The 12,803-nt window shown below is 46.8% G+C and overlaps 1 pseudogene; it reads right to left on the bottom strand.

Annotated features, from left to right (window-relative positions):
* Positions 1–220: 220 nt before the first annotated feature.
* LOC102485816 (protein BTG3-like) lies at positions 221–1,362 on the bottom strand (annotated as a pseudogene).
* Between the last annotated feature and the right edge of the window lie 11,441 nt (positions 1,363–12,803).

Here is a 12,803-nt window from a genome sequence, read left to right as displayed (position 1 = left end):
GTGCTATCACCCTTACACAGAGTGCTGCTCACTGGCCACTGCTGGACTGGCCACTGCTCTGTGACTGAACAGCCCCGAAGAGAAGGGGACGGTGGGGGCGTAACCATTCGTATCTGACTATTCTAATCTATTGGGTTGTCAGGAAAGTCATGCATCATGTATTTTTCTGTTTTTCTATGCAAAATGCATCATGACTTTTCCAACAACCCAATACTTCATGGGAAGGGTACTCGCGTGGCAAATCTGAAGAGTTTACACTCAAGGAATGAGACTGAGTTAACTCGCTGTACCCTCATAAGCTTTAGAAAAGCAAAACCTAGTGGACCAGCAGGTAGTGTGGGGGTTAAGGTACCGGACACCCACATGGTCTAAACTTCACTACTGTGAGTATGAACATCTAGCTTTTAATGTGTAGGAAGGTTTATTCTACCTTTCAACATGAAACCAACAAAACCAAAAGAAGCTAGAGAGGTGCTGCCATGTGTGGATTAATCCAGCGATTCTGCTCACAGTGCATTCCAGGAGGAGGTACCCATGTCCCTGGAATTGGGCGATATGGTTTATTCTTCCTTCCTTGATTTGGGTAACCAAAGGGAACAGGAGGAGGATCGTGATTCTGATAGCCATTCCCTCCGTGAATTCCTGGCTTTTTCTTGGCAAAGGGCGCCCCACTGGGAGAGGTGGAACACCCGCCCTGAAATCGGGCACACAGGGCTTGGGCTGCAGTCCCTGGGCTGCGTTTCACCTCCACTCCTTACTTGTTTCTCCATCTGAAGAAGATCCTGAGTGATAACCAGAAGTAACCCTACCGAGGGCCCTGGTACCTTCCTTGGCGATCTCATCCTTGTTCTCATCCTCGTTTTCAAAGCTGACAACAATGAGTGCATGTTTTTCTCTCCGTATGGACAGCACACCTCCCATGGATACACCCAAAGAGTAAGCTCCTTGGCAAACCCAGGTCACTGTCCACGATGCAGCTGTTCTCACAGGCTTTCAGGACATCAGGATCAACTCGCTGAAACTTACTGACACCAATGCATCTGTGGGTCTGTCCTTTTGATGGTTTTCTGGATAACAGTGATTTTTTTACTCTTCCTGAAGTCTTAGGGTCAATTTCTCAGCTAACCTCTCAACTGCTTCTTTTTTCAACTTACCATGTGTTTGAATTGGCCTCGTGAAAAAGACGACAATGGCAGCAATTTCATTCTTCATTTTTCCTTCCGCTGCAGCTTTGAGGCCGCAGAGTCAGTGGCCCCAACCGTGTCCGGGCCGAGAACCGAGGGCACCGCCTCAGCGGGGCACGCTCCGTGACTGGACCAGGAGGTGGTGTGGCGGTTAGGGGTTCTGGACTCCCACATGGCCAACCGCAGTTCAAGTCCTGGACCTGGCGGCTTGCTTTGTCCATTTCTCTCTTTCTCTTTCTCTCACTCTGTCCTTCTTTGGCCAAACTGGAAAATGGATAAATAAAGTTAAATTTTTAAAAATAAAAAAAAAATCAATTAAGTTTATACTCAAGGAATGAGACTGGATTAACTACTCCTTTTCTGACTACCAATATTTCTAAATCAAAACACCTCATTGGTAGGGACTGGACCTATGGCACTGTGGTTGAGCCCTGTGCATTGGGACCCCCATCCTGTGTGGCCAATTGCAGTTTGAATCCCAGCTTTGGCAGCTTGAAAAACATGCTAGGAACAGATATGGCTTATTACCTGTTGATGATGAAATGTATGGTATTCATAACTGGATCGGTCTGAGGAGTATTTCATGATGGGTCAAGTCTTTTTACAAGCAACATGAGAAATAGTGATTAACTGTTTAAAAACAATAATTACAGTAATAATAATAATGATTGGGAAAAACATTGAAAAGCTATTGAATGATGAAGTGGGGAGATTAATGTCTCTGTATTGACTGACATGCATGGCATTCCCTTTTGAAAAAGCAATGTAATACACTGTAAAGTTATATGCAATCCAATGTAATATAAAGAAGATTATGATGATAATAAAAAATAAATTTAAAAAACTTCTGTAATTGAAGATGAAAAAAAAAAAAAAAAGAAAGAAGAAAAAAAAAAAAAAAAACATGCTGGGCACCTGCACGTGCATGCCCCCGAATCCCACAGGATGGAGAAACGGAGAGGAAGAAACTGCAGCATGACCACAGCCCATGGGGGAGAGGGGGTGATTTCTCTCCCTCCTTCTGTTTCCCAGTCTCCCCTGGTGCATCTAAGCATCCTTTGGCAATTTAAAACAAAATAATTGGGGAACTAGTTCAAAAACATCAGACGTTTCCTCAGTTAGGATTCCTGCTCTTTCTTCTGAACCTGAGGATCCTCAAAGACCCTCAATCACCTGCATCAACCCTTGCACCAGAGGAAGACAGATGAGTCAAGAGGGAATGCATTCCCACCGTGAAGCACGCAGGGCCTGGCCTTCCAACCTTGGGCTCTATGACTCCACCCACCGCCATCCCTGGAGCCACCAGCCTGGGCCTTTCATCATGGCAGGAGTGAATACTTACTACATGGGTTATGCTTCAAGGCTCTGAGAGGTAGCCCAATGCCTTCTAATTAATTAAGGTAGATTAAATAACTGAAATAAAAGATCTTGAGTGCTCAGTTATTTGAGCCTTATAGTTAAATACTCTGAGTCCCTGCTCCTCTGTGCACCATGAATCATGAAAGAATAAGTGATTTAAGGTAACTACTGGAGTGTGCCCAGGAGGGCCTGTCAATATGGCTTGCTATCAACTGCCACTTTATATCAAAGCTAATGGAATGAAATGTAATATGAAATTCTGGTTTGGAGGAAAATAAAAGAGTAGTTGTTCATTGATTAAATTTACCTGAAATAGTCATCGACCAAATGCTGTATTTCTGAATGAGTCATGTGCTTTTAAGAGGCTGCCAGTAAAATGCCACCTGCATTTCGGACTGATCACTGCAGGCATTTGTTCCCAAAGCTCGGGATGCGGGCTTCTGAGCACCCCAGATACTCCGAATGCACCTCGTCAGTGCTGTGGGTCTTGATGGATTCTGTGTGCTCACTCTGAAAACCCAGCATGGTGGCCTTAGACCATAGACCAGAAAGGGCCTTAGTGGTAAACTGGTCCAAAGCTGGCATTTCACAGGTGAGGAAACCTTTTCCCAATACCATCTGTATCAGTTTCCTTTTGCTGCTGTAACAAATTACCACAAACGTAGTGACTTTAGACAACACAGATTATTGCCTGGCAATTCCGGAGGTTCAAAGTCTAAAATGGATCCTTAGAACTGAGTTCCTTTTGGAGGTGGAGAGAATTACTTTGTTTTCCAACTTCAGAGGCTGCCTCTACCGGCATCTTTTAGCTCTTGTTCCACCTCCCTTTGTCTTTAAAGCCAACAGGATAGCACCTTTGACCCCTCAGATTTCTGGTCTCTCATTTATAAAGACCTTTGTGATTATATGTGCTCCACCCAGATAACCCGGAATAGTCTCCCCATCTCAAGACCCTTAGTTGAAACTTGCCTCAAAATTTCCTTTTGCCAAGTAAGGAAGCATGTTCACAAGTCCTGGGGATTAGAACGTAGATATCTTTAGGGATCGTTATTCAGTCACTGTGCTGTCAAAAGAGGAAATGTTGTGAGCAAACTACTGAAAATACTTTTCTTCAGCCTCACTCATGTGTGTGGCAAGTGTGGATGTAGGAGCTCAGAGCACAGGCAAGGGGGCAGGCTGGTTAAGCCTGAGCATGGCTCTGCCATTGACAAGCTCTATAGGTGTAAACAAAACCATTTATGAGGGACCAGCAGTTAGCGTAATGGCTATGTTGCTGAACTCCCCCGTAGTCGACCGTGGTTCGAGTCCCAGACCCGGTGGCTTAAAACACACTGGGCGCGTGTGCGTGCGTGCCCAAGATCCCAAGAGGAGAATGGAGGAGAAGGGATTGCAGCATGGCCATCCCCCCTGGGAGGTGATTTCTTGCTTTCTATCTCTCTGTCTCTCTCTGTCTTTCTGGCGAGCACACGTGCCCTATAGCCAAAACCTCTCCAAAAAAAAAACCGTTTATGAATTGTCGATGTTGCTAAAGCATCAAAATCTTGAGAGAAGGAGAGAAGTGGCAGGAAACAAGGCAGGAAAGACAAAGAGAGAGAACTGAAAAGTCCCAATAAGGAACTACAGGCAAAACTGTGAGTGTCATGAAAACAGATTTTTTTTTTTTTCTGCATCTTCTGTGCTTAGCATAGCACTACTGAGATCGCCATTTGATGGATGCATGCATGAGTGTCCCGTTTCATGGACAGGTTCATATTGGAACTGATCCTGGCAGCCCAGCCCAGCAGAATGCTCTGCAAAGCTGGAAGCATGTGGAGAATGTAGGTTCCATTCCTGGGGGTGGCATGGTCACACCGGACACACCCCAAGCAGGCATGTACCCACCAAGCACATGCGCACCTGTGACCCTGGCGGGCTGGAAAGGCTGGGGGTGGATTCTTGAGACCTTGTTAAAAGTACAGGTCTCACTTTCTCTCTTTTTCTCAAGAAATAAGTAAAATAAACTTGAAAAAAAAAAATATGGCCCTGATGTGGCTCAATGAAGATTTGTGAGTGAGTAGATAAAAGAACAAATTCTGGTGGAGCTGTGGCTTGGTGGCTGTTCTTAGAGCCTCTTCCATTAGCATGGCAGACCTGGATGGCTGCGGTGCCAGGAGTCTCAGGGAGTGAATGCGGGGTTGACCTAAAAGGCACAGTGGGCAGTCAGACCCGGTCATTCTTGCTCTGGGGAATTTGGGCCCAATGCAGCCAGATTTCCTGATTTTTTTTTTTTTTTTTTTTTTTTTTTTTAGCAAGACATTCAAAATCCAAATTTTTATGTGAGACAATTGGTTTTTAAATACCATCTATCTCAAATTATTTCAAACACTGTTTGGTCTAGCCAATATACCTGCTAGCCAGATTCAGCTCAAGGCCCCACTTTGCCATGTTTCTTCCTCAGCCTCCTCGGCTTCCAGGGGAGTGAGAAGTTGGAGTGGAACAGCCTTGAGCTGCTAGTCCAACAGAATTAACAAAGGAAGGGGAGAAGTATGGTTTCAGCCCCTGCTCGCCCAAAAATGCACAGCCCGATGAGAATATTTGTGTTGACTCCATGCTGAAAAAATAAAAACACAAAAATAAATTGAAGGCCAGGCAGTGGTTCAATGGTTACACTGTGATGCCAGGCCACATAGGAAGGTCCAGGGTTCACATCCCAAGGTCTCCCTATGCCCTCCAGGTATGCATGGAAAAACAGCAAATGCTCTGATGCAGGCTGGCTGGGGCAGGGTGAGGCCGCCAGCCAAGGACTCCAGTGGGAGCCTCTCTCTCTCTCTCATGGAAATAAATAAATAACCAGCTAAGGACCCCAGTGGGAGGCTCTCTCTCTCTCATGGAAATAAATAAATAAATAAATAACTTTAAAAAAAATTGAGAGCAGATGGGGCCAGCTGGCGGTGTAGTGATTAAGGCACTAGATCCCACATGGTTAATTCTTAGGTTCAAGTCCCAGACCTGATGGCTTGAAAAATCATACTGGGCTTGTGTGCATACATGCCCCAAATCCCAAGAGGACACTGGAGGAGAAGGAGTTGCGGCATGGCCATCCCCCCGGGAGGGGGTGATTTCTCACTTTCCCTCTCTGTGTCTCTCTCCGGTGAACACATGCACCCTATGACAAAAATCTAAGAAAAAAAAAAAAATGAGAGTAGAAAGATGACAACTTGGGGCAGACAGGCCTCCGATTGGAACCCAGCACCCAGAAATGCAGTCCTCTCTGAGAGGCTGCAGGAGTTGTTTATAAATGAAGCAGGGGCCGAAGACAGTCTGGACCCTGGAACTTCACTCAGGTTCTTGACCTGCAGCTATAAGGTAAGAAGCACTGCTTAGAACTCATTTCTGCACGCTATCTTCGCAAGTGATGTGCATGTACTCATTTACCATTTACGGATGTGTTTTTTTAAATAATTTTTGCCATGGGATACATGCATTTGCCAGAGAGACAGGAAGACACAAGGGAAGTAAAAAACACCTCCCTCCCCCCCACCCGCCGTGAGGCATGGTCCTGCCACAATCCTTTCTCCTCCATTTCTCCTCCCCCCCCCAAAGATTTTGGGCATACGCACACACATGCTGGCATGCTTAATTCTAGCATATACAGACATTTCCTCACTTACAACGGTTCAGCTACACTGTTCCAACTTTCTGATGACATGAAAGGATATCTTTTCCAGTGACTACTAGAAATCTGCCTTTCAAGTTTGACTTTTGATCTTTTCTTTGGCCTGGGGCTATGCAGGCCGATTCTCTCTCATGATCCTGGGTGGATAATGGCAGTGAGTCATTCTCTTTTTCCCTTTCAGAACAGAATTCAATAAATTACACAAGAGAGTCAGCCCTTTATTATAAAGTAGCCTCTGCGTTAGACGGTGTTGCCCAACTGTAGGTTAATGTACGTTTTCCAGCACATCTAAGGTAGGGTAGGTGAAGCTATGCATTTTCAACTTTGCATATTTTCAGTTTACAAGGGGCTTGTTGGGCTGCGAACCCATCATAGACTGAGGAGCATGTCTGCTTCCTGGGATCTCTGAGGACAGAGAGCACCGATCATTCCCTCCAGGTTCCTGGCATGCTCTCGAATTTGCAGGCTCAGAGTGTGGTTGACGTTCTTTCAAGCATAGGCTTAAGGAGGTGGAGATTTAGACTAGATGAACTCCCTGGGCTCTTGCTCCCCAGTCTGGAATAGTGAGAAGTTCTCAACATTGACGGCAGCTATCAAAAGACTGTGGACAAGTCCATGCTCCTTCCCAGGCCTCAGTTTCCAAATCTTTAGAATAAGGAAGCTGGTGATGAAACGGCCTGCATGCCTCCCTGAGTGTGGGGACTTCCGAGTCTGACTCTGCCCCACTGGGAGAGGCCACCTGCTTTTTCAGTGTCACTAGTGAACATCAGAGATGCCTATCAGCATCTACTAAGGGCAGAAGCCACAAGGGTGACAAAGATCCGAGAAGGGCGATCGCAGGACCTGCTCCCTCCATGCGCTCACTTGACCCCCTCTGTCTTATGAAGAGCAGCCCCGACAGGTGCACCCACTGTCCGCACCACGACTGCTCAGCCACACCTGTCCACTTGAAGAAAAGGAAACTGCTCTGGGCTATTCTGGGAAAGACGCTGAGGAGGAGGATTTCTGATCACAGACAAATTCAGAAGTACTTGCTTCTTAGTCCTCTGAATAAATGATTCATGGAATGGATGCATTTTAAGGGATGGAGTGCATTTTGGTTGTTTTCCTGGAACTCCCTGTTTCTGAACAGTCTCTAGATACCAGTAATGAATATATACAGCCTCACAGCTAAGTGACTATCAGAATACCCTTATGTGTCTGTTACATTCACCAAAGAAAAATTCATTAATAAATAAACATATTCCATAATATGCTAGATAAAACAAAGGTAATGAGATTCGCTTTTAACAAGTCAATACTAAGAATAACAAATGATGACTTTTTAGGGGATTTTCCTGTAATTTTCCTAAAAGCCCCATAAATCTTATTCTTTACCTACTTTTATCCATGACTATTTTCTCTTGATTAAAAATTTAGTCCCTCTTGGGACCAGCAGTTAGCATAATGGCTATGTTGCTGAATTCCCATGTAGTCAACCGCGGTTCGAGTCCCGGACCCAGTGGCTTAAACTCACACCGGGTGTGTGTGTGTGTGTGCCCAAGATCTGGAGAGGAGAATGGAAGAGAAGGGATTGTGGTGTGGCCATGCCCCCCTAGGGGGTGATTTCTTGCTTTCTATCTCTCTGTCTGTCTCTGTCTTTCTGGTGAGCACACGCGCCGTATAGCAAAAACCTCTCCAAAAAAAAAAAAAAAGTGCATTGTAGGGGGCCAAGTGGTGACTCATCAGCAAAACATGACTCTGGGAGGCTGACCCCCTTAAAAAGCTCCAGGGTCATATCCAGTGACCTCGCTGACACACGAGCATGCGTGTGTCCACGATTCAGGGCCAGCTGAGCCCAGCAATGGATCTCAGAATCTGGACCCTGTTGGAGGTGCTATCTCTATGTCCTTCTCTGCCTCTCTCACTCCCAAAAGAAATAAATAACATACCCTTTTAAAAAGTGCATTGTACTAAAATGGCTACCGCACTGGCGTTAGCTTCTGACCTACAAGGTCTGGCACGTAGTAAGGACTCACGTGAATGTGTTAGCGCAGTCGTGACTGGCCAAGGTACAGGGTCACATTTGTTTTGTACAACAAAATGTATCCAAAAGCGAAGATCCCACTAGGCTTCCTCAAGTTAATGAGAGCACCCACTAGGCATAAAATGGTGTAGTGGGATGAGAAAAACCTTTGGAATCCTATAGACCTGGGTGACTCCCAGTCCCACACTTGCAAACAAAAGCTTTATGGCCTTGCACAAGACATTAATATCCCTGAGTCCCAGTTTTATGATCAACTGTCAAGTTGACATTAATGTCTAATTCACAGGACAGTTAAGGGGTAGAATAAAATATCATGTAAATGACCTAACACAGCTCAAAATATAGAAAAACTCAATAAATATTTAGGTTTTTTTCCCCCTGACACTTCCCTACCCACTAGCTCCTTGGCTGCATTTATTTATTTTAAAGAAATTTTTGCTATAGGGCATGTGCACTCATTGGAGAGACAGAGAGAGACAGAGACAGAAAGTAAGCAATCTCCAACACTACCATCCCCCAGGGGGTTGGCCATGTCACAATCCCTTCTCCTCCATTCTCCTCCTGGGATATTGGACATGCACACACACATGCCTGGTGTGAATTTTAAGCTGCCAGTTCCAGGATTCGAACCACAGTTGACTTTGTGGATGTCCAGCAACATAACCATCATGCCCTCTGCTAGTCCCAATTTTAAAAAAAAATTTTTAACATTATTGCCATCAGGTGCATCTACTCTTTGGAGAGAGACAGAGAGAGGGAAAGTGAGAAATCACTCCCTAGGAATGATGGCCATGCATCAATCCCTTCTCCTTCATTCTCTTCTCAGGATTTTGGGCACGCATGCACATGTGCCTGATGTGGGTCAAGCCACAAGGTCTGGGACTCAAACCATGGTCAGCCGCATGAGAGTCCAGTACCTTAAACACCATCACACCTGCTGGCCCTGGCTTTAACTATTTATATTTTAATTCAGATTTCCTAGGTAACCCAAGTAGAAAAATAAGTTTAGCAAACTACTGGGAACATTGTTCTCATTATTAAGTACGTTGCATAGTGATTTAGCAATCAAAGTTTGTATTACTGTTTGCGTTTACTATAGAACTTTATGATTAGAATTTGGAAAAGGGAACCATTCCAAGCTTCAAACACGTTTTGTCTAAGTGGAGTTTGGAGATTTGCATTCACCTTCTCACAGGCTACCTTGACTCTGGGAAAACGCTTTATCAATATGCATCTGGAAAAAGTACTTCATCATTATTCCTGACGGTTGGAGGTGCCCATTGACTGGGACACGTTTTACACTGAAAAGATAATTTGTTTGAGAAATCAAAACATTGCTAGATTTAATTGAGCCAGCACCAGCTAAGAGCGTTTTGCCTTTGGGTGGTGAGGGTGACCGGGGTGGCAGTGCATGTTGCCCCACTGATACTGGAGGTGGTGTGCGCACCCCTGTGAGAGATCTGGGCTGGAGAACTCACAGAAGATGAAGGCCCCCGTGTTTCTCATATCAGAATGGAGACTAGGAAGTGCTGACTTGAGCTGGGCACAGACTACCTAGCGTGGGAGTACTGACTCTCACGAACGATGTTCTTAATGACCAGACCACCTAGAACGCGCTGATAGCCAGCTGCCATATTCTGAGAGCGTTGCCTCTCTGGGCCATGGAGCAAGCTCAGACGCACCACAGGTAGAAACAGGGTCCCCCGAGGGAAGTGGACATGTCCCTTGTTAATTACTGGAAGGAGGGGCCAGATAGTGGCACAGGGTCTCTCAGGCAGACCCGTGCAGGAAGGTAGCCGGTTCATGTCCAGAGATCTCCCTGAGCCTGCTGAGCACACGTGTGCCCATGACCCAGGCTGGTGAGGCCTAGGGGTGGATCACAGCATCAAAAACATGCCAGGGTTAATGTCTTTCTTTTGTTTGTGGAATAAATAGATGAACTTTGAAAAAAATAGAGAGAAAAAGACATTTTTGCTATAGGGCATGTGAGCTCACTGGAGAGACAAAGAGAGACAGAGAGGCAGAAAGCGAGAAATTACCCCCCAGGGGAGTTGGCCATGCCGCAATCCCTTCTCCATTCTCCTCTCAGGACTTTGGGCACAGATGGAAACACACCCAGTGTGAGTTTAAGCCTCCAGATTTGGGACTTGAACTGTGGCTGAGTACGTGGGAGTGACATAACCATTAAGCCATCTGCTGGTCCCTGAAATATATATATTAAAAGAAGAGGTCAATTCAGGGCCAGGAACTGAGAACTTGGGTGTGGGACTTAGGCTGGACTGCAGAAATAAACATGTCTTATCTCTGTGTGTCTTTCGTGAAGACTTACATCCCACAGCAAAAATCTCTCTGAAAGGAGGAGGAGGAGGGGAAGAAGAGGAAGAGGAAGAAGAGAAAAGAAGGAGAAGAAAAGAAGAGGTCAGCTCTGGGGCAGGAACTGGGAACTTGGGTGTGGGACTTAGGCTGGACTACAGAAATAAACATGTCTTATCTCTGTGTGTCTTTCGTGAAGACTTGCATCCTATAACAAAAAGCTCTCTGAAAGAGAAGAAGAAGAAGGAGAAGAAGGAGGAGGAGAAGAAGAAGAAGAAGAAAAGAGAAGAAAAGAGGTCATCTCTGGGGCAGGAACCAAGGGCCTGGGTGTGGTACTTAGGCTGGGCTGCACAAATAAACCCATTTCGTCTCTCGCTGTGCCTCATGACAGCCTGGCTTCCACCAGCCTGTGGGCAGGCCAGGGAAGACGATCTTCCTCAAAGCCACAGTGGAGGTGGCCCAGGGGACGCATCAGGGAGCATGGTGCCCAGAGCGGCAGCAGTGGCAGGGGCGGTTGCACCATGTCAGAGAGCAGGCGCTGCCAGGGCCTGAGGACCAGCTTGAGGGCACACCACAGACAGGGCCGGGGGACTGATCCTGCAACCACAAAGGTTCTTCGTGGGCGAGGAGAGGCTCACGGCAATCCTGGGGAATAAAGGAACTAGGACCGCATCAGACACTCAGACTTCCCCAGCCTAAATACCTCGTTTCCACGTGAATCCTCTCCCTACCGCTGCTCATCTCAATTGACCCAGTTAAGATAGTTTCAAACCAACAAATCTATAGGAGAGAACCCAAACGGAAAGGAAGCTTTCTCTACCTGATTCCCAGAACCTGGCCTCCCATATGGGCCCATCCAGGGAGCATGCGGGGAGCTCCGGTCCTCACTTCCCAAGGAATTTCCCCCTTGCATTCTGCCTTTCAACAGAGCATAAGAAAGGAAACACAATGTGTGGAGTCCAGGCCAGTCCTGATATTTATATACCAGACACAAACGATTTCTTCATTATAAATTCACTTCTCAATTAGGCTTCAGGAGCCAAACTAGCTCCGAGTTTTATTCACAGAGAAAGCCCATGTGACCCCCTTGCCTCAGCTCAGCTGGAAGGAAGGATACCTCAGCCTTGTCCTGATCACATTTCCGGACATCATCACTGCAAAATAAGCAGAGGATCAAGTCATTTAGAGGCACATTTAATACCCAGGATAAACAGGAGCTACTCAGAGAAAAAAAAATCTATAGGAAGTATTAAAGGGAAGGTGGGAGGAAGCAGAGCCCAGGGACAGCAGAGGAAAAGAGTCACACTCCGCTCAGCGGGGGACCCGGCAGCACCTCACCGAGGCAGGTGCACCCACACATCTGTGTGCTAGATCGTTACTCAGATTTAAAGAGCTGTCCGAGGGAACGAGCAGTTAGCGTAATGGCTATGTCGCTAGACTCCCACATAGTCGACCGTGGTTTGCGTCCCGGACCCGGGGGCTTAAAACTCACGCCGGGCGTGTGTGTGTGCGTGCCCAAGATCCCAAGAGGAGAATGGAGGAGAAGGGATTGCGGTGTGGCCATCCCCCGGGTGGGGGGAGTGATTTCTCGCTTTCTGTCTCTATGTCTCTCTCGGTCTGTCTGGTGAGCGCACGCACCCTATAGCAAAAACCTCTCAAAAAAAAAAGAGCTGTCCAGGAAGGCAATGCCGCAGGTTGACTCACACAACATTTATAATTTCTTAAGAATGGTTGATATTCTGCAGTCAGAAAACTAGATCATGGGAAGAGTTGGCTGAAAAAATAAAATGGAACATGTTTCTTGATCTCTCGCTGCTGAGTACAGTGGTAAAACCACCTTGCGTTTCTCCTGATGCCGGGGACACGTCCACGTTGTTATGCACAGCGCCACCTAACACATGGAGCAGAGAGAGGTCTTGCTTCCGCAGGCCACGCCCTGAGGGTGGAGATCGGGACTCCCACAAGCTGCTTTGCAACTCCACCCGGAACTTGAACGGGTAGACCAGGGCCAGGCGCCCGCAAGCCTTTGGGCTCACCCTCAGCAGGCTGGCCAGAGACCATGGACACGAGAGGTGCGCAGACCTTGAGGGGACCTTGGAGCCTGGGGCTCTTACAGGCTTCCTGCGGAGTGGCGGTGAGGAGGAAAGGGAGGAAGTGCCATTCCCGGTGCCCTTGAACCCCTCCCACCACTCAGGAAGCCCCAAGCCAGGCCATGGGCTCTAGCTTTAGTCCTCTCAGGAGCGCCTGGCAGAAACTCGGGTCCTTC

Source organism: Tupaia chinensis, unplaced genomic scaffold (assembly GCF_000334495.1).
Source record: "Tupaia chinensis unplaced genomic scaffold, TupChi_1.0 Scaffold000578_2, whole genome shotgun sequence".
In the NCBI taxonomy this organism is placed as follows: Eukaryota; Metazoa; Chordata; class Mammalia; order Scandentia; family Tupaiidae; genus Tupaia; species Tupaia belangeri.
Note: the sequence above shows the minus strand (reverse complement) of the source record. Positions and strands in the feature narration are given on the sequence as shown.